Source organism: Mixophyes fleayi, chromosome 10 (genome assembly GCF_038048845.1).
Source record: "Mixophyes fleayi isolate aMixFle1 chromosome 10, aMixFle1.hap1, whole genome shotgun sequence".
Classification (NCBI taxonomy): domain Eukaryota; kingdom Metazoa; phylum Chordata; class Amphibia; order Anura; family Limnodynastidae; genus Mixophyes; species Mixophyes fleayi.
This window is the reverse complement of record NC_134411.1, coordinates 15,110,709-15,128,984: the sequence shown is the minus strand read 5'-3', so window position 1 is coordinate 15,128,984 and position 18,276 is coordinate 15,110,709. Positions and strand designations below refer to the sequence as shown.

Sequence of the window (18,276 nt, the reverse complement as noted above, 5' to 3'; positions counted from 1 at the left end):
TGAGTTCAATTCATGATAATGGCCTTATTTGTGTGGAGTTTGTATGTTCTCCCCGTGTTTGCGTGGGTTTCCTCTGGGTGCTCCAGTTTCTTCCCACACTCCAAAAACATACTGGTAGGTTAATTGGCTGCTATCAAAATTGACCCTAGTCTCTCCTTTGCTCTATCTATCTGTGTCTGTGAATTTAGACTGTAAGCCCCAATGAGGCAGGGACTGATGTGATTGAGTTCTCTGTACAGCACTGTGGAATTAGTGGCGCTATATAAATAAATGGTGATGATGATATAAGTTAAATGAGGAAGGGAGCAGAGATAATTATATTGTGAGTTGCCCACCTAGATAACATCACTCCTGGCAGGGAATAAACTGAAATACTCTTTAGATAGAGTGTGATTTATTCATATATTTCTGTACAATCCTACATATACACAGCATATAATGTCTGTTACATCATGTGCTATTGGTAGGTACCATGATAACCATGTCCTTAGGTCATTCTCCTGGTTTGTATAACAGTATGTGTTGGCAGTGGGTTATCATCTTATGAAGGATGATGCCAAATGAAAACCAACCCCCCCCCGCAGTGTGATGCTCTTCTGCCAGCATCTACCATAAGAGAGAGACCACAATGCCAAATGGTTATTAAATGTCTGTCTGAAAATCTTTTTCTAGCTCACATCTCAGCCACCATTAGAGCAGGATCTTTGCCGTACTTCTCAAATGAACCATTTGCCTCTGTACATTGTGTTACTGTCAGAATAGATGGGTTTACTTAAGAACACATATTACTTTTTCGCGTCATTGTGCTATATGTGAGAACCGTGTATACGAGTGGCATTCAGCAGTCTTTTAAATACCACGTTGAACTGTGTGTGATTACTGCAATCACTGAGCACAGCAGTAGTCAGTATGTATATACACCGACCAGCCACAACATTAAGACCGCTGACAAGAGAATACCATTGATTATCCTGTTAGAATGACACCTGTCAAGGGGTGGGATATATTAGGTAGATGTGAGCAGTCAGTTCTTGAAGTTGATATGTTAGAAGCAGGAAAAATGACAAAGCGTAAGGATCTGAACTTCTTTGACAAGGGCCAAATTGTGATGGCTAGACAACTGGGTCAGAGCATCTCCAGAACGGCAGGTCTTGTGGTGTGTAGCGGTATGCAGTGGTTAGTACTGTCACGGTCAAGGGGTATCTGTGGGACCCTAGAACCTTCTAGGTTCAGCGCCACCTACAGGGAGGTCGCAGCCCTCTAGGTAGGTACTCAGCGAGTCCCAGTGGAGAGTGCAGAAAAGGCTGGAGATGTGGGAGATCAGGCACGCATGCAGGGGGGGGTTTCCCAGTTGCCTGAAAACACTCCTTTGGAGACCTGAACCTTAATTTTTCCATCTAAAAGCCAGTGCTGCACAGGGGCAGCCACGATAATTGCATCATTAGGTCCCGTCCCTGCTATGCAATTCCAATTCTGCCCTATTATAGCAGGGGGCGGGGCAGGATGACATGATTAGCTCTGCCCCACCCACTGCACCAACGACGTGGGCAGGATTCGGAGGTTGCCCTGCTCTCCTGGAAATCTGGGGGAGCTCCACAAAAATTCGGGAGTCACCCAAACATTCCAGGAGAGCAGGCAACTATGAATAATAGTATGTATAATAATAATAAGCATTACCAGATGGCAGACTCAGTGATAAAAGTAGTACAGTATATTTCTCTTAAATACAGTGGGTACAGGTTTATTTTTACTACCTCAGGTTATATATATTTTATCACTGAGGAACACTTTGCTTATTCCTGTATAAGCTGTTACTTCACCCCACCTCCCTACCTGTGCCTGTGTTCTGACATCACTGAGTGACTAGCTCACTCTCAGCCTATCAGTGAACAACAAGGTGTATATACCACCATGTGATAAAGCTCTCTCAGTCAGTTACTTGAAAGCTAGGGTATGTGTAAGTTGGCTCACTTAGTCTCCCCTGTGGTCCAACCAAACAGAACTATGTGGGATGTTTCCATCTACCAGCCTACATACTATGTACCTGCAAAGAGGCAATGCTTTATGAGGATCCAATGGAGGAGAGTCCTGCTTCTGATTAACTGCAACAGACTAGGTAATCAGCCCTTTCCTCTAATGTTCTTTTCTGTTTGTGCTGTTTTCATGCAGTTGTGCACTATGAACCTCATCATTTGCTAGATTTTATATTGCATAACTCTTTTGCCTGCCTTTTATGTAGTATCTCTGTGCTTTCAGTTTTTTACAGTCAGAAGTTCCAACATGATTACTTCCACCTGGTACAAAATGTTCTGTTCTGAATTCATCCAAATTATTTCTAAGAAGGGGGGAGTTAATTAATCCAGCTCAGGTGGTTGCACTTGAAAATTAAGTGGGAGATTTAGGAGCAGAGCATTTTGCACTGTGTAGGAGGGGGTTATGTTTGAGTAAATGTTAAGTTGTACTTTGGTTTGAGTTTTATATAGTTTGTGAAAACAGAGCTGCTCCTCTTTGTTTGGTTGTGTGGCTCAAATCTGTCCCATTGTCCTCTTACCTCTATTTCTTGCACACTCTTTAGCTCCCAGCTATGATTCTAATTAGTTATGTTAGACGGCAAGGAAAGCTGTATAGTAGCAGTACATGCCTCTCCTTGAGAAATGTATAAACTCTGTGCTCTCTGATGAATCTAGGAGCTTCATGCAATCTGACTATTTAATAGAGCATGTTCAATTTGTAATATAAATATAACCTATAAACCATACATGCCAACTCTCCCGGAAAGTCTGGGAGACTCCTGAAATTTGGGTCGGGCTCCTGGGCAAGCTGGCATTTCTCCTGCATCCCAATCTCACCGAGAATTGCGTCCTTTGATGTGATTTCTTGGTGAATCACGCCATTTTGGAGGGTGGGATGAGGCCAATCGTGTCATTTTGGCCCTGCCCCCTGTGATGTGAATTACGTTTTCAGCCCTCCAGTCACGCCCCCTCTCCCGGAAACAATTTTCCGGGAGTTGGTAAGTATGCTATAAACTTGCTAGAATCTTGGCTTTCAGTATACCACATGGATATTGTTCCCCCTCCTTCTAGACAGGAGGTAGATGGTATTTTTCTCAGTGTTCAGACTGATTTAGTATTATAATTAAAGGACCTTATTGGTATTTTTATGTACAACAACTTTTTGATGCTCAAAGTGACTTGTAGTGCAAGATGGCAAAGAAACATACAAACACTATTATAAATAGAATGAAGAAAAATAAAATCAGTAGGTGCTGTTCTATCACTCCATTATCTCATTTGAAAGCAAGAAATTGACTAAGCCATTTCATTATGAAAATCTCATAGTGGGTCCAGGGATGCAATTAGCCACTATAACTTGTCCTGCAAGGAGAGAATAGTTCTGGATTTAGAATTGCTTACACATGAGACTACAGGAAGAGCAGTTGTGGGCCATACAGCTGCCTTCTGGTGGTGCCTGTTTGCTCTTATATTGGCTCAATATAACTGTCCACACTGTAAGACCTATAACTACAAAAGAGTTACCATTCATCATCCTGGCATTTATTTGGGAGTCTACATCTGCCTCAGCCCTTAGTGTCAATGGCTTTGTGTTCTGAGTTCCATTTTCTGAATATCTTACGTAAATACTTATGGATATACCTTTGCATTCTCTCCTAAATGCAATATAATTCTATATTTCTTTGTAAGTCTCTGCATTTTAGTACTTTAATGTGTCTGTGTAGTAAACTCTAATTTATATTAATGTTTATATGTAATATATAGTGAGGACATCTCTTTAAAGAGAGCTTGTCTTTGGCTAAATTATGGTACTATATCACTGCATCACAAATTATGGTTCTAGTATTGCATTCCTTCTCCCTAAATAGTCATGTTTTCATGAAACACAACCTGTTTCCTATGGCTGCAATTTGGTGTTTGTGTGTACATTGGTCTACAGAGTGGTCACTATAAGATACTGTCTATGACAATTGTTCTGTCAATAAGAGCTCTGGATGGGGGTGGAGGTCTCGACGATCCAAAGCATTGGTGGTCAGTGGTTAGCAACAGGCAGCCAATCGCTAGGCTGCCTGTTGCTGTGCAGCAGATAGGAAGCAGGACGTCTTGACTTCCTGTCTGCTGATCTGAGGAGTGATGCTGGCCAGCACAACTACAGGTAAGTGAAGGGGGGGGGGGGACTGCCCTGTATATCTATAGGGAGGGGTTAAGGAAAATGGCTGCAGGGGGTATTTAAAAAAATAGAGCAGCTTTGGGGGGCATAATCTCATAATTGTGTAGCGGTTACATGGCTGTTCTCTGTGGTCTCAGTAATCACTAGAATAGTAAATATTAGTGAGATGGGGCTGGTAGAGGTTTGTATTTGATTGACCACAAATATTCAGATATTGCTTATATATGCCTGTGCAATGGGGTACTTTTAGCTGGCCATAATGGAGTGTTTTGTTTAACTAAAGGGCCTAATCATCCAGGGTTTGTTAACATTTTGCATTAATAAATTTTTGCATTTTCAAAACAGGACACCAACTTTCCAGAAGCCAGCGAGAGGATAACAAAGTTGCAAGAGAGAAGAGCAAGAACAGGTAGGAGACAATGGCACAATCTGTCTAAATTTGAATGCTGGAGAATACACCTGAACATTCATATTCAGGAGTGTTCCTATACACCTATATATTCAGGGCGGGCGGGGGGGGGGGGCTGCGGTCGTATTAGCCTAGGGCGGCCAGAACCCTTAATCAGGCCCTGTGTGGGAGCATTTAAATGGTTACTTGCCATGAGGACCAAACCTGCATTCAGTGAGCACTAGACCAGGTAGAATCTGTTGTATGATCACTGAAAAGTTATACAACCAAATGTTCTTTCTAATGAATTGACAGATTGTTTATGGTGTTGGATATGACAGGCTGTGGACTGCAGTTTGTTAACCAGTGAATTCATACAAACCCTGCAACACAGCCCTAATTATACTACATTCTCACTTAACATTTAGTGATTAAATATGTTTAACATATATAGTCTTAGTGTGTCCCAAATCCAGTCCTTGGAGTACTAACAGTGCAGTTTTCCAGGTCACAAGTGAAATAAGTACCTTCTGTGGATCTTTTTAAAGTCAGTAATTGATACACCTGTGCTCCTGGAAGGAGATATGGAAACATGCACGGTTAGGGCTCCCTGAAGACTGGATGTGGGCAACACTAGTCTATTGCATACTTCAGCTCTAGTCCTCATATCAAACTGTCCCTTTTTTTCTCTTCCCATATCTTTTGATATTTAAAGGCTAAGTCCAATAAAGTGTTTATAGCAGTTACATGATCCTTTGGGTTCTACTAGAATCTTGTTTAGTTTTCCTTTTAGTTCTGAGGTGTTGGGGTAAGAACATGGATAAATCAAGCTTCCATTACTGAATCTGTATCTGATGGCACCAATATGTAATAAGTGACAATTAACTTTATGTATCAAAGGGTCCTCTTACTGCTTTGTCTGTTTGTTAATACTCTTTTATTATTGTGTAATCAATTGTAAATTGCTACTGAGTATGATCTAGTGCAGTGTTTCCCAAACCCAGTCCTCGGGGACCCCCAACGGTGCATGTTTTCCATATCCCCTTGCTGGAGCACAGGTGTAGTCATTACTGACTGATACATTGTAACAGATCCACAGGTGGTACTTGTTACGAGCCGCGGCGGTACTGACCGCCGCCGCAACTCATCTCCTGGCCGTCCCGGCCATCACCTTTGACGACCGGGACGTCACTTCCGGCCGTTGCAAAGGCAATGGTCGGACGCTTCCTGCTCAGCGCCGCGTCCCGGCAATGAAAGAAAGCCGGGCACGTGCGCAAATCGGCTCCACTAGCCTGTGGGCTAATTAATGAATATAATCTAAACATATGCAGGGGGCTGTGTATACTTCAGAGCCAGGCTCTGATTGGCTGCTTGTAGTATTTAAGGCAGGGAGGGCTTAGCCTCCCTGCCGGTTATAGCTTCCAGACTTCTGTGTTGCTGCTGTGCTGTTGGTGTTTAACCTTTGGTCCTCCGTTTGCCGTGTATGACCCCTGCCTGTACCTTGGATTTGTCTCTTTGCCTGTGCCCTTGACCTTCAGGCTTGAACCTCTGATACTGCTGATTTTCTCCCGACCCCTGGCATGTTTTCTGACGATTCTATCTAGCAAGTGAACTCTGACCTCGGCCTGTTCTTTGGATACGCTGTCTGCCATAACCCTCTGCTCCTGGGTTCTCCACAGCTGGTACACATCACAGGACCCTCTGTAGTCTGCGGCCAAGTCTGTCCCCACCACTAGGGGCTCCAGTGAACACCAGACTGTCAGAGCAGACTCCGGGTGTTGTTGTACTGGCTGGAGGGGTTCCTGACAGTACTAATTAGTTCACTCATGACCTGAAAAACCTGCAGTGTTAGTGGTCCCTGAGAACTGGGTTTGGGAAACACTGTTCTAGTGCAATATAAATAAATGTTAACTTCAGTGGTAGAGGTCTCCTATAAAAGTTTTGTGGTGGGGGGGCAGTAATTCTTTATTTTCTGGGCATGTAACTGTCAACTACAGTAAAGTAGCAGCTCTAATTACATTTTATCACTAGTAGTTATTTGTAAAGAGGTGGAAGCCATTCATATGTTGTGTTCAAAGGCAAAATTGTTTAACTTTAGTTTGAGACACTTCATGTGTCTGAATATTCTATTTCCATGGTGATCTGCTAGGAGAGGTATCTGTCCCAGTAGAACATGATTTCCTATTCAGTCAATCAGAGGACCGATAAATGCAGCAGTAACCTACTGTAGGGTTTTACCAAGACTGAGAGAACAGTCGCTGAACTAATCAAAATGTATCACACTTGTATTCCTTTACATCTTTCATACTTCTGCAGCTTATGTGACCAAAATACTGGTTTGAACAGTGCACTGTTGCACCTTTTTTCTATTTTGAATAAGATGCAAGAAAAATGCTTTAGCAATACTGCATGCATAGGACCATTCAGCTGTTTGCACTCCCATGTGACCAGTAGATGCACAGGTTAAAATGTGGGTCAGAACATCATGCACGCCTACACTTTACACTTGTTTAATGATCATGCCTGGTATGGACTCATGTCAATACAGACGTGTGGAAGCCTGAGCACTATCCCTGTGCTAGCAGTATTTTCAGAGCTTTTCTTGCATATTGATCCATCCAAAACGTGGAGACTAGGCCCAGCTGTGCTAAACAGTTTTATTTTAATAAGCTGTTCTTGGTATGATCCAACAATTGATACGAGATAAAATTTAAAGTGATGTTTCATACTAAAACTTGATACAAAGGAACTCATCTAAGTTGCATAGTTATCTATTACTATGTAGATTCACTCAGTCTTATAATGCTGTGTATTATTCAACTATTGCGTCTTGACTGTATACTGCCATTTTGTCTCGGGCCATAACCTTCTTTGTAAAGAATTATCGCCTCTGTCATGCTTGGATTGTAATGAACATGTTACCCACTATGTATAGTTGGCTTTGTTTTCATCCATGTAGTTCATATTACCGATATACTGATGAAAGAATTAGATTTAGGCACTAAATGAGCATTGTTTGGTTTATAGGAGACATTCCCACTACCGGCTCCCTGTCCTCTGGCAGTAGATCTTTTTCAATGTCAGTCTGTTTCCACAGCCAACATGTCCCAAAGAAGACAGAAGTTACAGGGTGAGTCTCATGAAACGTACAGACCAATAACCATATGTAATATTGTACACAATCTGAATGAATCATTGCACAAGTTGTGTTTAACAGTTTTGCAAGTAGTGCAATATATTTTCATATTTGACCATATGTGTATTAATAAATTGAACACTAGCATAAAGACAGAGCAGAGAGAAGCAGCTTCATGCAGGTAAGATTCATAGCCCCTTCCCTCCTCTCCTCCCCGTGGATTTCCGTTTTAAATGACCATAGTCATTTTTTTTTATATTTTTATTTCGGGGCGCCCTGCAGAGCCCGGCGCCCTAGGCAATTGCCTAACCTTGCCTAATGGGAGCACCAGGCCTGGATAAAACACAAATTTATTTGTGTTCTATAAAGTGCATAGTACAGAACAATTGGTCTTTGTTGGGGCATATTTCATTCCTTTATTTAATGTGATCTCACTGTCCACTAGGGGATAGGTGCTCAAATTAAAGATTCCTAATGGCTGTGGTGACACTTTGTGTGTGAGATCTTCATTTTGGTTTTGGTTTTTGTTTTGTGGCCTCCCCTTGTGCCTCTCCTGACATGGTTAATTTTCTTGTTTAGGTTCATTAAGTTTTGTGAATAGGGATCTGGCGTAAAAATGTACCTGAGTGACTGGGAGATTCCTCTGTCCGTTCACTTTCCTACCATCAGTGTGTATACAGTGTTGTTGTGACCCTGGAAATTGAGCTCATCAGGAGTGTTTGGACTTGCTTGTTATCCTAACTTGCTTAATTCGATGTCTGCTAAAGTCTCATCTACATTAGTTATCATGAATGCTCAAATTTTGTATAATGTCAATATTGTCACTCCAGCCTTTTTCAAATAATTTGACTGCCATGGCTTCATAATCAATACTGTAATCTTGAGTTGAGGAGTCACTAACACTAATTATTGATCCTGCAAGTCGGTAGATTCTGGGGTTAACTATGATTGTAGGTACTTTTTTTTTTTTTTTTTTTTTTTTTTTTTTTTTTAGTTCATTTTAACACATTTGCTCTATGTATATGATCTTTGAATGCAAGATTACCATTATATTCCTCATAAAGAATGGCAGATGTTGAAAAGAAACCATGTAATGTTTTTAACATTGACGTAAATTGACACCAGGTGCACCTTGATTTTACTGCATTACACAATTCATGAGTTACTAGTTTGCATTTTGACGCTGTAACATACATCAGCATTATAGTTTTGCATGTAATGCCACATATTAAAGTCACTGCTTTATCTAATTGGTGCAATAAAAATGGTGGCAAGAGGCACTACAAGATGTTAGCCAGCAACCTGAGTCTTGAAGATTCCCCCTCACCCCCACATCCCTGGCTTTGAACTGGACAGTACACATGGTTTTAATGCTATTTGGTCGTTTGAAGGGTGTAATCCACTCTTTCACCTATCGTGCCATCCATCGTCTAATCCAAGGGTCAGGGAACTTTTTTACCTTTTACCCCAAAATAAATTTAGATACGCTGATATTACCCCCTTGTTTTGACAGGAAGGAAATCCTATATTAATTATTGGAATTCAAACTTTTCTTTGAAAGCTTCAAAACTTCAGGTTTTGGAGAAATGATGTTGCTTCATTTTTGAAACAAGAGCATCAAAATTGGGGCATTTTGATGCCCGAGCAATTTGGATACAGTCTTCAGCGTCCAGTCGATTTCTCTGCTTTGTTTTGTTCATTAGAGTGGAAAATCCTTGTTCGCAAAGGTAGGTTGTTGCAAAAGGCAGCAACTTTTTGACTGCCTCCTCGTGGAATTTTGAATATCTTTGCAGCTGTTGACATTCAAAAATATGACAGATCTGCTTTGTTTTCAAATGCAATACGTGCTTCATTATTGCATCGAAGCTCAAGAAGTGCCTCTGCCAACCCTTGAGGCTCTTCTGGTACAACAGCAATTTCACATTTTGCTAAAGAATGGTATCCCCGCTAATGTCGCTTTAACACCCCTCCTTGTACACTCCCCATAGATGACAGTATCATTGAAATTGTACCTTGCCAATCTAACCACCTACCATCCTCTGTTCCTGCTATTAAAGTATAACTGATTATCTGATCAAAAATTTAATAAATGAATATTTGTTTAGGAAAAAATAAATACTGGCAACTTGCCTACATGATGCAACATGTCTAGTGCATATGCACAAAAAGCTTCAAAGATGAATGCTCTGGTTCCAGACCCAGAGGCACTTGCATATTAAAACAGTAAAATTACTACAGAGAATAAATGCATGAGGTTTGGTGGAGATTTCTAAGAAATGTTCTTGTGGCTTGTCCACCAGGCGATAAAACCTAAAGAAAAGTTCATATTGAAAGGACACACACCTCCTGCCAACATTCTGCATAGAGCGTGATTTCCTGAAATATTTCTAAATGACAGTATTCAAACATCTAAAGCGGATATATATTTGCTGCAAAGTTATTTTTATTAAATACAAATGTATTGACTAAATACAACTATTACTTCAACACTACCCATTTCATTCTGTCATAACTTTTTGAAGTCACTGGCCCCAGTGATATTTCAACAGCCTTAAATTTGTCTAATTAGAAAATTGAGTAGCAGATACTGTCATGCTCTATAACTAGCCATTCCTAGCTTTTAAAACATACATTGGAACAAAAAAAAAACTTGGATCCAGATGTCTAATCAGCATAACTGCTGATTTTGTGAGGATGTGCATTGGTTGTTACATTAGCTTTTTTTTTTGTTCAAACTTTATATAGATTTCTTAATATACGCAGTACATATCTTAACAGTATGTAAATCAATGCACACATTTTTAGACAAATAACATTTTTCTGAAGTCCAAATTAAACCCTTCCACCATCCAGACACACCTGTAATCATACTTGCAAACCAAGTATGATTCCACCAGGATCTTTCCCACCAGTCATTTTCGGTATCTTGATCATTATGGTCTATTTTAAACTTGTCCTTCAATCGTGCAATATTTAACATATTTATCGCTCTCCCTAAGGATTATTCGTTGAATTGGTAATATATGTACAACAATGAATGCCTTACATCAGGCCTGTCCAACCTGCGGCCCTCCAGGTGTTGTGAAACTACAAGCCCCAGCATGCTTTGCCGGTAGACAACCAGTTGATAGCTGGAAGGGCATGCTGGAACTTGTAGTTTCACAACACCTGGAGGGCCGCAGGTTGGACAGGCCTGCCTTACATCTTCTAAAGTGTGGCAATATCCATTACTTTGCCCAGTTAAATAATCTAACATTAATCTATGATTAATTTATTCATGTTATAAGCTTAAAGTTCCTTTGAAGTATACCTAAATGTATCAGCTGATTTATTAGATAATATTGCAGAAATGTATGATAACTGGTCTATTGCTTTAACATTATTTTAATATCCAATTTGTCCATGAGTGGAAAAATCTTTAAAACCCACTCTTGCTTTAAGTGTTCTATTTTAAAAAGATACTTATGTGTAACATCTATAGTTTTTATAGATATTTCTCAGTTTGACATTTTTAGTGAGAATATCAATAAGATCTTTATGCTCCATTACAATTGTGCTAGGAAAGAATTCATCAATATAATGTACCTTCAGAATTTGGAGGTAGTCATTTATATGCCCGTCTTCCACATATGAAATATAAATTTTCTGCAAATGTATGTTATATCGGACATCAGGTTATGAGCTGCCTCATATCCTAATTCACAAGTATTCTGATTAAACAAATGTCTTGTCCACCTAGTAACATTTCCATTAAGTGTTGCATTGATTAGTTCAACTAAATTTAAGTTGCTGTAATATATAATCTTCATACACTCCTTAATTGCCCCTTAATATATTTTTGGTACATTATAATTCACTCCCTTTGTTTCGTTGTTGGGTTAGCAGTATTCTAGCATGTTCATGAAAATATAACCTAGTTGTGTTTGGGTCACTTAAAAATAATTAGCATTGTGCACTAATTTACATCATTGCAAATATACGAATTTATTTATTTTTTTACTATGGTTTTACACTTTTATATAGGGAATGTAGTTATTGCTGGGGCAGTATACCAGGGGAAAAAACTGGATTTGTGTAAGTTTTCTAAAAGTCCCCCATGCTAATTAGATCTTCTGAGTGTCCAACACATTCTTTAGGCTGAAGGCCCAGCAGGAGGTCATTGCCTGTTATGTCTTGTTAGAGAGACAGGAACCTGTCTCTACATTGTAGGCTCAGGATGCAAGTAATAGAGGACCCAACACCCAGTGTTGGGAAATCAAGAGATGTAAATTTTGTTAAAGCTTAAATTGCATTAGCTCCACAGTTAAAGGATATATTACATTCTAATGGTAATTTATTGAATATGACTTACCGGTCTTTGTGGATATACCTTGGATCAAGGACAGTGTTGCCCCCTGCCAAGGTTTGTCAGAATGTGTATAAAAATTACCATGTAATATATCATCATAACTTCTGGAAAGATCACTAGTACCACAAACTGGCATGTTTAGCTGTCCTTATTAGGACAATTGAAACAGCAATGTTTTATTACTTCACGTTCCTGCTTTGACTACTTACCTGTGCTGTAATTCCTGTGACTGACAGATTAGAACCAATCTAATCCAATATCCGGCTGTTGTGAGGTTGAGACGTAACATTCCGGTACCAACGTTCTGACTGCTACCTTGCAGCTCTGGACAGTGTGATGGGCCAGGGGGGACCATTCACAGCAACCCTGATCTAAAGGAAAAAGTCAGGGGTACCAGTCCAGGTGCCCAGTGAGGGGGTACACTAGGAGCGAGAGTTACCCAGAAGTTCTAGTTGCTGGCAAAGGAGCCTAGTGGTGGCAGCAGGCTCCTTCTACTGCGACAGGAGGGGCACATTTGGGATAAAAGGGGAAAGTGACAAGGCAAGCCCAGCCGGTCCCTATCAACACAACAGACAGGGTGGCATAAGCAGTCCATCCTGTCACAATAGTATTTTAATAACTTTACATGCTGAGGCATAGTAGTACTATATTCTCCCTTAGTTGTGTTACCACATTTTTTTCTCGCCTAATTTATTTTCATTTACTGGAAATGGTATAAGTACAAGATTATGATGCCTGTGGGGTGCTTGAGCATAAAGCCAGCAATCTCTAAGTTTTTGTCTTTGTCATGTTTTTTGTTTTTCCATATCAACTGATGACAGACATTTATAGGATGTTTATCACTAATGTAATTAGGATAATCCTTGCACCATTTTATACATTGCTTTTCTGAATGATCACAATATTTACAAATACATGCTTGAATTGAGAGGTGGGAGGGATATCTTTACAATGTTCATGTGATGTAAATCTAGTTTCTCATCTCTCCTTTCCAAGGTTGTCACATTATTTTTCTGGTCATTTACAGGCTTGTAAACATATACAGTTCAAGAAAAGACCAATTGCAAATGTCGTCAATGTCATCAATGTTAAAGCAAATAACCATAGTTTGATATTTGTTGACGACCCATTAACTCTGAATACCAATTTCTTTCTGACTCTTGTGTTTTCCTCTTTACAAGACTTCCTTCCTCTGACTTCAAGAAGAGTGTCTTGCTTTGTAAGGACTGAGAGACATTATGGCCTTAAATATCCATTGCTTGCATGCTGTTGAGTATACTCTTACCTGGTCAGAATCTGTTGCCTTTTTACAATGAGAAGCATATATGCAAGTGCCTTTCTCCTCAAATTTTACATCAGTTGGTGTCGTCTACAACGCTAGATATGGACCTTCCCACCGATCAGTCAGCGAACCAGATCTTAAACTTATCACCCAGCCTGTATCCTGGAGATTGGGTGGAGATGGTTGTGTGAAGCAGCTTGAATCTGTCTTAACTGTTTAGTAAATGATAAAATGTAGAAAACAATCGCATCATTAACTTGGCTTTGATTAATATTGCAATTCAAAGTGAAACTAGGAATTTTTCCAAACAGAATTTCATATGGTGACAAATTAAGATTGAATGGGGTTGGATTAAATCAATTTGAAGTAACTGATGGGCAACTGGTGTACCATTGGCTGTGACAAAATTTCTGTCACTGCATTTCGACAAAATCATATACAAATCCAAATCCATATTAACTATCTGTGTAAACAAGTGCTTTGTCTTCTGTCAAATGATAAAAGCCTTAATGAAAGCTTTTAATACTGCAAGTTGTGCAGAATGTGGAGGTTGCAAACACTCTGACTATGAAGTCATGTTGTTTACTATTGCAAATCCTGACTAAAGTTCCTGTATCAAAGCAGAAGCTGTAATAGCTTTAAAACACAGGAATTCCCTGAGCCACTAGATTGAGTTGTTTACTGTAGTTTGCAATGGGTCTGTTGGTGTTCCCGTGAGACTGTGTTGAAACACCAGCAGCATGACCTGAATGTTCATACACGGGCAGTTAAGCTTGAATAGTTTATTAGCAAAGTCCTACAAAATCCATTCACACCCAGGAATCCTGAGTTTTATTTTGTTCATTGTCAAAGTTAAATCACAAATGGCTTGTATTTGGCCTGGCAATCAATGTCTTCCTTTTAGTTAGTGTCCTATGTATATGACCTTTGGACTTTGTAACTGCAGCTTGTTCTTTGACATTTTATGTTCTGAATATGCTTAACGAGTTAACTCACCAGTGGAAGAAATTGATGCCTCAAAAGAATTAGAGCACAGCAAATCATCCACCTATTAGATGAGCGTGCTTCCTTGTGAAACTCAATTTGTTTTTTTGGGGGTTTTTTTGTGTGATCTCTGCTAGGGCTTTAAGAACCATTACAGATCCAAGCAAGAAATGGGGATCTGCACTCCCTATAGGTGTAGGATGACTTACAAAAATGCTGCTGTGGGGTACAGAGTGGAGAAAAGGGATAACAACTTAAACTCCCTGGCACAGAGGAGGTACAGTATTAAACTGCTTTAAAACAGAGGTGTATGTATATAAAACCAGTAGAATGCAGTATATTTCATACAGAGAAACATCTTGGGTACTACAACCTGATTTAAAATATAGTAGGTATGTAGACTGTAAATCTAGTATACACAGATTACAAAAGTAAAGCAAAATCAAATGTAAGCAAAAGCAGAAAACTTCCCCATGAGTGTCAAGAAAAGAAACTGGGTCTTGTGGATGTAAGGAGTTTTACTATATTGGATCTCAAAGAGCATGGTAGATAGGACAAAAAGTCAATCAAGAGTACGTATAACGGGGAGGGGGGAGATGCAGCATGGAAATTAAAAGCACTTCCCGTTAGTTTATGAAGGAGTCAATGAGTGATGGTGGATCCAGTTGTAAAACAGTAGCAGGTCAAAAAGTAAGGGACACTTACCCCCTAAAGGGTCTCGGGTGTTCCAGTCTCCTTGGGTTCCTCCACTGTTGACCAATGTTTTCAAAGATGCCAAAAGTGCTTGCCCTAGAAATGGAGAGGCCTCAGTGTGCAAGCAGCTATGTGTAAGAGTGCCATACTCTGTTATGGACTTGGAAATGGTTTCATCTGCTCTGCTGAGTCCTTGTGGTGGTCAATGGGTGCATTATCAACACATTTCGTCTCTAGGCTTCGTCAGGGTTAGCAGTGGTATGTTGGCGATAACAGGGTGTGTAAGTAGGTGTGATTGTCAAACGTGTCCCATGATTTGTGAGATCTAGAGCCAACCTGCTATTAAGTCCATGACTGGCAGTAACCTTGGCTAATATGAAAATGTCATTATACATAATTCCTGATAGGTGGAATAACAGGCCATAGCATAAGATTCATGGAATAAAGGAGAACAAAAAAAAAATCAAACAGTAATGTAAGTAAATGGTATTTGGACAGATCATATAAAATAATATGTAATAGTAGCCAGTAATAAAAGGTGGTAATGTCCTAGAGCATAAAGATTAAATTTGTGTAGAGGAGAGCTGAAAGGTTTACAGATATAAACCGTATCTGTAAAAGAAATTACGTGTGACTGTCTGTGATGCATGTTAGAGGCATATGTATTGGAGATGAATAAAGCTAAAATAGGTGACGGGAGGTGTTTGAAGTCCTTTTTAAACCCCCAGGAGTGACTGTTTTCATATTAAAGATTCATTTGGATTTTTTTCCAGGAGATAAGACCCATATAATCACCTTCCCTCCAAGACTTAGCCACTCTGCTAATGCCAGTAAATGTGAGCGATGAAGGGTTATGTGTATGGTGGGTGACGGTGTTCAGGCATGCTGTGAGTTGCTAGAGCCTTTCTAATTCTGTGATGTTACAATATCCTCACATGTAGCTTTCTAATTTTCTGCCTATATATTGCAACCCACTTGGGCATTCTAAAAAATAAATAACCCCAGTGGTGTCACAAGTAAGTTTGCTGTCAATAAAGTTTCTCCAGTGGTGGTGATGAAAAGGATATCGCAGGTTTTGTGTTCTTAATATGGCTAGATTTGCATGCCATGCACCTTTTGCAGTAGTAGGACCCTTTCTTATTCTACTTGAGCCAAGTACTTCTAGTCTGTGGTCCTAAGGGGATGTAGCTATTCACAAGCTGGTGTCTCAGATTGCTGGCTCTTCTGTAGATGACCCTGGGCCTTTTGGTTAAGATCTTTCATTTTATCATCCCCTAGCAATACTTTTCAATATTTAAGTCCTGACTAAATCTGGTAATGAAAGGAACCGGAGTTGAGTCTTTTCTGTTCTTCTTGGTAAGGAGACTCTCTATCTGTATTAGTGTTAATATGCCTGTTCTATAATCCCGTGATCATAATCCCTTTCTAAAAAAAACGTTCCTTATTCGTATTCTGGCTTTGAACAGTTCCGCCTTACTCTGGTGAATTGTCCTTTTGGGATGTTCTGGATCCAGTTTCTATGGCGACTGCTGGAAGGAATATAATTTAGTCAACTCTTTTGAAATAGGTCTTGGTTTTAATCTCACTATTCTCCATATAGATGTCTAGATTGAGGCTCTGGACTGATTGGGTGCTGGCGTTAGCCATGAACTGTATGCTCAAGTCATTCTAATTGAAATATCCAGCAACTAGATCAAGGATTTTCTTTGGGGCCTGTCCATATGGAGAGGACATCGTCAATATAGTGGTGCCACCTCAGTATCTGCTGGTCATATGGATTGCTGTTCCAGATGGCCATGTTCTCTAATTACGCCACAAACAGGCTTGCGGAATTGGGTGCGAGTTTCGCACCCATAGCAGTTCTGCAAACCTGTCTAGATGCAGCCTTCTGACCAAAAATAGTTAAAGTATATGGGTGATGCCCTCCATAATTCAACCTATTTATTGGGTATGCTGGACGCTTTTTTTTTTTTTTTTTTTTTTTTTTTTTTTTTTGTTTCGGACGTGAGTGCAACCTGCCCTGTGATGGCTGTATACAGGGAGGTAACGTCACATGTGACTAAGACGTAGCCTTCTTTCCACTCAGATTCTTTAAGTACCTATGTAGCCAGACAGGTGAGTGAGTTGATACTTGACACGATGGGTCCTTCTGGTGGGTTACAAAGTTTTGGTGAGTTGGTAAAAGACTGGTGTTCCAGGAAATCTGATGTATAGAAATTCAAACTCCACCTTGTTGAAGGTGCCTTTCTGAATTACCAGAAGTAGAAGATTGTGTAGTTTGGCAATCCCACTAATCAATATGAAAAAAACCAGAGGCATTCATAGGTAGTGTTGTCAAAAAAAAGAGTAATACTGGGCATACAAATCACACTTTTTTTTTTTTTTTTTTTTTTTTTTTTTGATGCCAAAACCTGTATATTGGTGAATAAGTAAAATTGAAACATGTATATGTAGGTAACAAATATTTAGAACAATGCAAAATTATATCTATGGTCTTTGTACTCATTCACGTATGTGGGTATAAACACCAATGTATAAGTTACAGATTGTATAGGAATACTGTGTAAATAGGCAAAAATGAAGATTAAGACAAAACAAATAAATGATTAGATGAAATGAATTTGACACATGCAGGCACTGAATTAATATTATAGCTCTTCTATATAGAAGCTGTGTATCTGGAGCAGTTTAGACTTGAAGCACCGAAGTAAAGCACAAAAGAAATCCTTATCCTAGTATTTCCCTATCGTGAAGATTTCTTGTGCTTGAAATCCCGATGCTCGGCAGCCGAAAGAAATTCAAATGTAATGTATAGTTGTCTGTGTTGCAGAGTATGGAACGCAGAAGTGCGTCAATTGAACACACAGCTACAGATGCTGTTAGATGTACAAAAAACTAGCTCTGGTCCAATGCGTTTCGTCCAACTAGACTTTGTCAAGAATAAAATCTGAATGTCCCAGAGGTTAGTCTACCTCATTTCATAGCCTGAATATTCCATTGTTTAAAATACATGTGACTGTCTATTCATATATATTATATATGCATGAGTCCAACTGGAAGCAAAAATAAAATAAGGGGAAAAAAATCATAAAGATAAAAAATAATAAGTTAAAGATAAAAATTAAAACAGAATATCAATGGGTATCAGCAGGCACGGGCTGGCATATATCAGCCCGGAGGGCGCACAGGTGGCCGCATCACATGACGCGTGTCATGTGATGCGTCTGCCTGTGCGCTGACGTGGCCGCATCCCGTGTCATGAG

At 39.7% G+C, this 18,276-nt stretch overlaps 1 long non-coding RNA gene across 1 annotated transcript; it reads left to right on the top strand.

Moving 5' to 3' along the window:
• The first annotated feature begins 1,957 nt into the window (after positions 1-1,957).
• LOC142103418 (uncharacterized) lies at positions 1,958-17,974 on the top strand. Its single transcript, XR_012679344.1, has 3 exons — positions 1,958-2,116; positions 7,598-7,700; positions 17,844-17,974. It is a non-coding gene; the product is annotated as an uncharacterized LOC142103418 (long non-coding RNA).
• The last annotated feature ends 302 nt before the right edge of the window (positions 17,975-18,276 follow it).